The following is a 6717-nucleotide window of genomic DNA, read 5'->3' as shown; positions in this document are numbered from 1 at the left end:
CAAAATTTGATACAGACATCCATCATCCCCAGCCGATGAAGCCTAATGACTTCGGTGATCCCCTGACTTCACCATCAGGTCATATTTTTCTTTTATCCAGGGAAAGATCACAACATCTACCGGATTACTGTGAAATTTGGTTCATACATTCACATCCCCCTCAGAATCTCTTTATTTTAATCAGTTATCAGTTCTTTAATTATCTATTGAATATTGGACATCTTGTATATTTCAAGTTCCTGTTTCATTGTCTTTTATATTCTGTTAACTAATAGCGTTATTCACATTATTTTATGTTCATTTCATTCCTTAAAATTGTCAAGTCAAATGTGATGCCTTTTGAAAAGTTGTGTGTGTGTACTTGAGAGGGGAATGGTCCCCACTTCCTGTTCTCTGGCGACGTGTCGGTCAAATACTTCCCCCAGGAGAGAGCTTTCTCACGCTGCAGAGAATAACCGCACACACACACACAAACAAAGAAACATCACATGGATACTGGGCGCATAAACACAGTGAAAAAACAAACAAATTTAAGGGCACAAAGTTTGAAACACAAATAACATCAGATGAGCTCATGTGTCACCTGCTGTGGGACAAAACAGTGAATTCAAAGAGTTTCACAGATGTTTCATCAATCATGCTCAACTTTTAAAGCAGGAGGCTTTATTTTAATAATTCACAGAAATAATTTTATCTCCATCTTCCCTCCACCATCCTTCTCCCTGGGTGTCACTGCGGGTCTTCCGGTGACGACGAGTCACAAGTGCCACTTCCTCCTCTGGCGACATGAGGGTCAACGGTGAAAGTTGAACAGCTGTCTGGTTTAAGTTTTTTCCCCGCTTTATGTGAGTGTGTGTCTGTTTGTGTACATGCAAAAAAAGAGGAAGGGGGGTGAGTGGGAGTTTTTGTCGGAGCCAGTGGGAGATTAAGGCCTATGGGGGTATGGCACTTGTGCGTGTGCGTGTGCGTGTGCGTGTGCGTGTGTGTGTGTGTGTGTGTGTGTGTGTGTGTGACAGTGCCTTGGGAAACACCAGTGAATGGGAATCTCTTACACATACACACAAATCATGGTGAAGGCTCATGTCTCTTGATTTTTATCACAAACCCTCCCACACACACACACACACACACACACACACACACACACACACACACACACACACACACACACGACTGCCTCTACTCCCTCCTCTGCAGTTCAGCTGCTACCACCAGGCTTTGGCCTCTCAGCGGAGAGTGCAGCAGATGAGATCTCAGGCTCCACATCCCAGATCCATAACCTTTATTTAACATGTTCTAGTAGTGTTGAAGTCTGTAGACCCATAGGAGCTAGACCTGGGTTTGGGGCCCCTTCATGGGGTCACGAGTTGCAGTAATTCTGGGGGGTTTGCAAGATAATCACTAAGACTGTGAGAAACACATTTGTGTGTTTTCACTTTTATCTTGTGAAACTTGTAATTTCAGCTAAATGAAACAAACATTTTATAATCGGGGTCTATGATTCATATTTTGAAAACATACAGTATAAGATATGATAATGTGTTTTTTAGGTTTTACATCTCCTGCATCCTTCTGCTTGGATTACACCAATTAAAGTTCCTTTTTTAAAATGATTAACTAGACATAAAAATGATGGTAATGTCATCATGTTATTTGACTCAGCTTCTTCCTTCTGGACAAAGGTTTATAGTCCCGAAGTACAGAACAAAGTGGTTTACAAATAGTTATTACAAATACCAGGCATCACTAAGAACAAATTGCAGATGACACAGAAGCAAAATGTATTTATTTATTTATTGGGTGAAGATTCAAACCTTGAGCAAATCTACTTATGTTTATCTATTGTCTACTGTCTATTATCGATTGTCCATGTTGATTCTAAAATGTGAGGATGACTCTTCTATTGCAAAACAACAATACGTATGGGTACAAATAAAGCAACCTGAACCTGAACATGAACCTGTCACTTGCAAATGTGTCCAACACCAAGAAAGAAGAAAGCACTTTATTACTATTATCCTTCAAATGTTTTATTTTATTCTTTAAACTTTATTACAGTGACAAGTGATATTTAAAGAGTACTCACTTTACTTAATGAAAAGTAGCAATACTGTAAAATAAATATACTGTTATGAGTGAAAGCCCTGCATGCAGATTGGCCCCCTTCCGAAGTTTGTATTATTTTCTTCTAAAACTACTTCTAATGTAAACTGTAAACAGTATTCATGTTGGTCAAGATGGAGCTCAGCTTTTATATAGAAGCTTGTATTTGCACTTTTCCAAACATTATGTTGCTTCTCTGTCAAAAGGTTCACTTTATAAATATATCTTCTACTGAACATGGCTTTTCCATTAGCTTTTCACCTCTTCCACTCACCACCTGCCACTGATGCAAACCCTTCAGAAGCTTACACTGATGGGGTTTTAATTAACAGCGCCCTCTTCCAGCTCTGTGCTGCAAAGCAATCTGTAACATTTCAAAATAAAATGCAGCGCAGGTAGACAGAGACTGACGGTCTTAACAGATGTCATTTGTTTAGAGATTTATTTAATGATGTTAAAATTAAGAGATCTTCATTTCCATAGCCTGACCGTTTATAGATATGTAATGACTGTATATTTTCACAAACATTTTCTGGGAAGGTTTGTTCACCAGACTTTTTTCATCCTCTTCAGATTATATGTTTTATATAATGAACCCATCCAGTAAAAGCCCGTAGCTGCTGCTGTGCTCCGTTCAGACCTTTAGCCTACCTTTTACTGTCAGTGAAAGCGCACTGTGTGGTATTATTAAATTACAACACGCACCTTTTACAATAGCCTAAATGTTAAAAAACGCATCTTTGAAAACAGATAGCCGAGTCAGCACCGTTGTGCTTATTCGGCTTTAATTTGACCTACATTTGCCCACGTTGTCATGCGTTATGAGACACTTCAGCGGAAAAAGCCAACCACCATATCTGGGAGCGTGTGCGGGTGTGCGCGTGTGTGTGGTGCTGGAGAGCCACCATAGCGTCTCTGAGCGGACACGACAGTAAATGTACTATATTGGCATTTCCTGTCCGCGTGCGTTCGGTACAAACCGCAATAGGCTATCATAAGACGTCGCACTGGGGAATTAAGATCCGGGAAGGGACGCTTTGACCCAAACGAGCGCACACACCTGCGTCAGAGGACGGGTAAGTGCTGGAAAATGCGTTTCTCTGTTATCCTTCTGTCATTCACATCCAGGCGTCAGCATCCACAGCCTGGTGTCATCCGACGTCTTCAGTTACGAGCGTTCTCTTAGTGTGAAAGACATGCGGTTTGCACCAGACTTCATTGAACAATCTTACACTTTAAAGTCATTCTGCCTCTCAGCGAATTTTGTACCTTAAACATGAACGTAAATACAATATCGGAATCATTAAAAGACACATCTTTAATTCGGCGTCGATATAATCCACCATGCATTTATATTTTAGCAAAATATGAGCTTGATTCTAACTGGGCTCCTTTGATGGACTCTTGAGGGAATCACAATCACAAGCGGGACGGTTCAAAAAGTTAAAGATTTTATAACGATAACTCTTCCCACATTCGTTTTATGTTTACCGAATATAAGAGTGAATCGAATAAATCTAGAAAATAACCTTAAGTCGCGATTTATGCATATAGATATTTATTCAAACGCGTAAAACTTAAAATTGCACGATTTCTGAATTGAGTTTTGGTTGTCTCATTGAAGGGACATTGTAGGATAGGTTATGCTGCACGACACGTGAAAGACACCAGCTTGGTTTATTATTATCTCATCCATGTTTTTGTGATAACAGCGTGCAGGAATTGCATCTCGCTGTTCTGAATCCAGCAGTTTATAACCGATAATACAGACGACAGCATGGGATTGTGTTCGCTTCAGTGCGTCCTGCTGACCTCCGACGCATTTTAATGCCAAACAAAGCGCTTTCACGTGTGAATCCCGCACCCCCTCAGATTCAGTGAGGTTTTAGATTATATGATTTCAGAGAAAGCTTCTGATCATGCATCCATTAGAAATCAGATTATAGATTTCATACTGTAAATCTTTATAAATACAAATGTATCTTTAGGCTACTACAATGTTTATTCTCTTAGGATAGGTTAATAATCTATGTTTGTAATGTAGAAAAAAAAATGATTATTTCACTTGAGGATTTGGGTCTTTTTAATTATTTAAGAGATTTCTGTGAGTAATGTCTTGTGTTAATCTGAAAGCCAAAGGATTGGACTTAATGTGTGTAATACTTAAATGGGAAAAATGTTTGCATTCTGTCCATTCAACCCCAGAAAAACTGCTGCAGATGTTTAAATCAAATTCGCAGACCCTCAAATGTTATTAGGTCACAAAAAAAACTAGCCTACATGCCATAAGCAGATGAGGTGGTGTTACTTCAGTTGCAGGTTTGTAAACTGTACGTGTTACTGGTATGTCAGTGGGCTCTTGAAGAAGCCCATAATAAACCCTCTTCTCACCGCTAAACTGGTTCAAGTTTGGAAATCTGATAGGAGGGGAACGTTTTGTCAAGTTCTCTAAAGTATAATACACCTGTACCGGAAACTACGAAGTGTATACCTTCAAAATAAACTGGCATAAATCTTCCCTTTTACCACCAGAGAAATCTTTTGAGGAAAACTGATGAACATATAAGCAAAAAAATAAGAGCCAAATCCAGCATAGAAAATGTAATGTGGAATAAGTTAATAGGTGTTTTGGGTGAAACAAGAAGAAAGTAAACAAAATAAAACAACTAGGGAAATAATCAATGGTTATATACTCAAATATAAATGAGAATAAAATACAAACTATAACTAATGAGGACGACAAAAAGGATATAAAATAATGCATGAACTCATCCAGGGTGTGCAAAACGTGCATCACTCACTATACACCTCAAAAAGAGACAAGGAGATATCAGCTCAGAGGGTAACTACCCTCAAGGGGCCTCGGGGCCCTCAGGTGTCCTGTGAGGCAATTATGGTATTTTAAATAATTAATTAATGTAAACTGAAAAGGAAAATGGTTTAAAGGGACTCGTGCATTTGCACTTAATCTTGAGACTCTGTCTTTAAGAGGGCTCCATGTGCAGCATTTAATCAACCTACAACTAAGCTAAAAAGGAGTCTTAGTAGCGGCCCACATCTCCTTTTTCCCTCGCCAGTGAGTTAATCAAACCTTAGTTTTGATTTCTAAGTATGTATTAGTCCTAATATTATAGTTTAATATTATATATAGTTTTAGCCTTTTATTTTGAAGGAGTCCACCGGAAGCTTTCTGTCATATTCGGTGTAGCTTGACACTGTTGGCAGAGACAGGCAGTATGCGGAGCAGCTGATGTCTTTGCTGGGCTAAAAATAATCAACTTCTTTCTCTCCAACTCACTGTATTTTGTTTCTTTTCTTCTCGGTTTTGTCTTTTTTAAATCCCAGGTTTCAGGAATGAAACGGTGTCAGTAAGGATTTTTACTTTTCTCCGAGGTAAGAGACTGTGGTGTTTCTCATTAACTTGTGTGAACATTATCTTCGCATGCCAGTAGGAACTAACATTATAGGATATATAATTTGATTGGTTTGATTAATGGAGCTGTAAGTTACTCTAACAGGTTTTGCTTTTGGTAAAAGCTGCAGGTTAATTAACTTGTCTGTCAGCTAATAGCTAGATTTCAGATTTGTTTAACGTTACTTGATATTTAAAGGATGTGCTAAATTGGGGACCAAATTTCTTTTTGCCATAATCTAGTAACAATTTCACTGGGCTCCTTGCTTTGTTAGTGTGACAAAATAGTACACGGTTAAAGGAACATTCATATGGAATATGAAGTTATAATGGATTCCCACAGTGCCTAGTTTTCTTGTTTAATTAGGATGTGAGTATCAAAACTTAAACACAAACATCTGAAACCACATAAGCAATATAATATAGGTGTTTGCTATGAGTCTGTTTTTCCATTTTGTCCCAAACAAATGATAATTTCTCCTTAATGAGGCACCAAAATATAAGGGGCGTGTCTTGTCCCAAACAAAGATGGCCGCCAGATGCAGCCTTCAGTGGACATCTTTGTTTTTGGGTTGGGATGGAGACATTTGCTATGTTCCAAATAGCATACTTTTTATTTTTAACATTTAGTACATATTTCAGCTACCCTTACAACCCGGTCTCACTCCCAAGTCGTCACATATGGACGCTTGGTCAAGAGCCATAATCGTCAGTTTGTGACGCACTAGGGATCCCTTTGACGTCATAGTTCGACGTATTGAGGGAAGCCCTGTTGTGTCAGTTTTTGATGGTAAAGGCAAGTATGATATTTAAGAGAAAAGACGAAGTAAGGAGGTGATTGGGGTGGATAGAGGGCCAGAACCCGGACCTTGAAGCAGGAGAACAGGGTTTGTGTCCCGTGCGAAACAAAACATTAAATGTTTTTATTTAGGCGAGTGAGGTAAATTGACACTAACGTTAGTTAACTTAAGTCTTAATTGACATACATAGCTATTTTAACCCAAACCATGATCTTTTCCTAACCTTAACCAAGTAGTTTTGTTGCCTAAACCCAACCAAGTACTTTCTGTGCCTAAACCTAACGAAACTGCAACGTTTCACGACTTTAATTATGCGCGTTTCAACATGGCAATGTATCGAAACGTTACGTTTTATCTTGAAAGTGTAACCGGATATTGCATATTTATTGTTGCTAAGCGTTG

At 38.8% G+C, this 6717-nt stretch overlaps 1 protein-coding gene across 5 annotated transcripts in view; it reads left to right on the top strand.

The window, feature by feature from the left end:
- Positions 1-3101: 3101 nt before the first annotated feature.
- abcc9 (ATP-binding cassette, sub-family C (CFTR/MRP), member 9) overlaps positions 3102-6717 on the top strand; it is a 185605-nt gene continuing 181989 nt past the window's right edge. For 3 of the 5 annotated variants that reach the window (XM_046072713.1, XM_046072710.1, XM_046072712.1), the window contains exon 1: positions 5362-5496. The gene's annotated coding sequence lies outside the window, so the exon portion shown is untranslated. Of the gene's footprint in view, positions 3180-5361; positions 5497-6357; positions 6403-6717 lie in introns of those variants that run through there. The other 2 variants (XM_046072707.1, XM_046072709.1) reach the window with 2 other exon arrangements.

The sequence above is a fragment of the Micropterus dolomieu genome, linkage group LG16, assembly GCF_021292245.1.
Source record: "Micropterus dolomieu isolate WLL.071019.BEF.003 ecotype Adirondacks linkage group LG16, ASM2129224v1, whole genome shotgun sequence".
Lineage (NCBI taxonomy): Eukaryota > Metazoa > Chordata > Actinopteri > Centrarchiformes > Centrarchidae > Micropterus > Micropterus dolomieu.
Note: the sequence above shows the minus strand (reverse complement) of the source record. Positions and strands in the feature narration are given on the sequence as shown.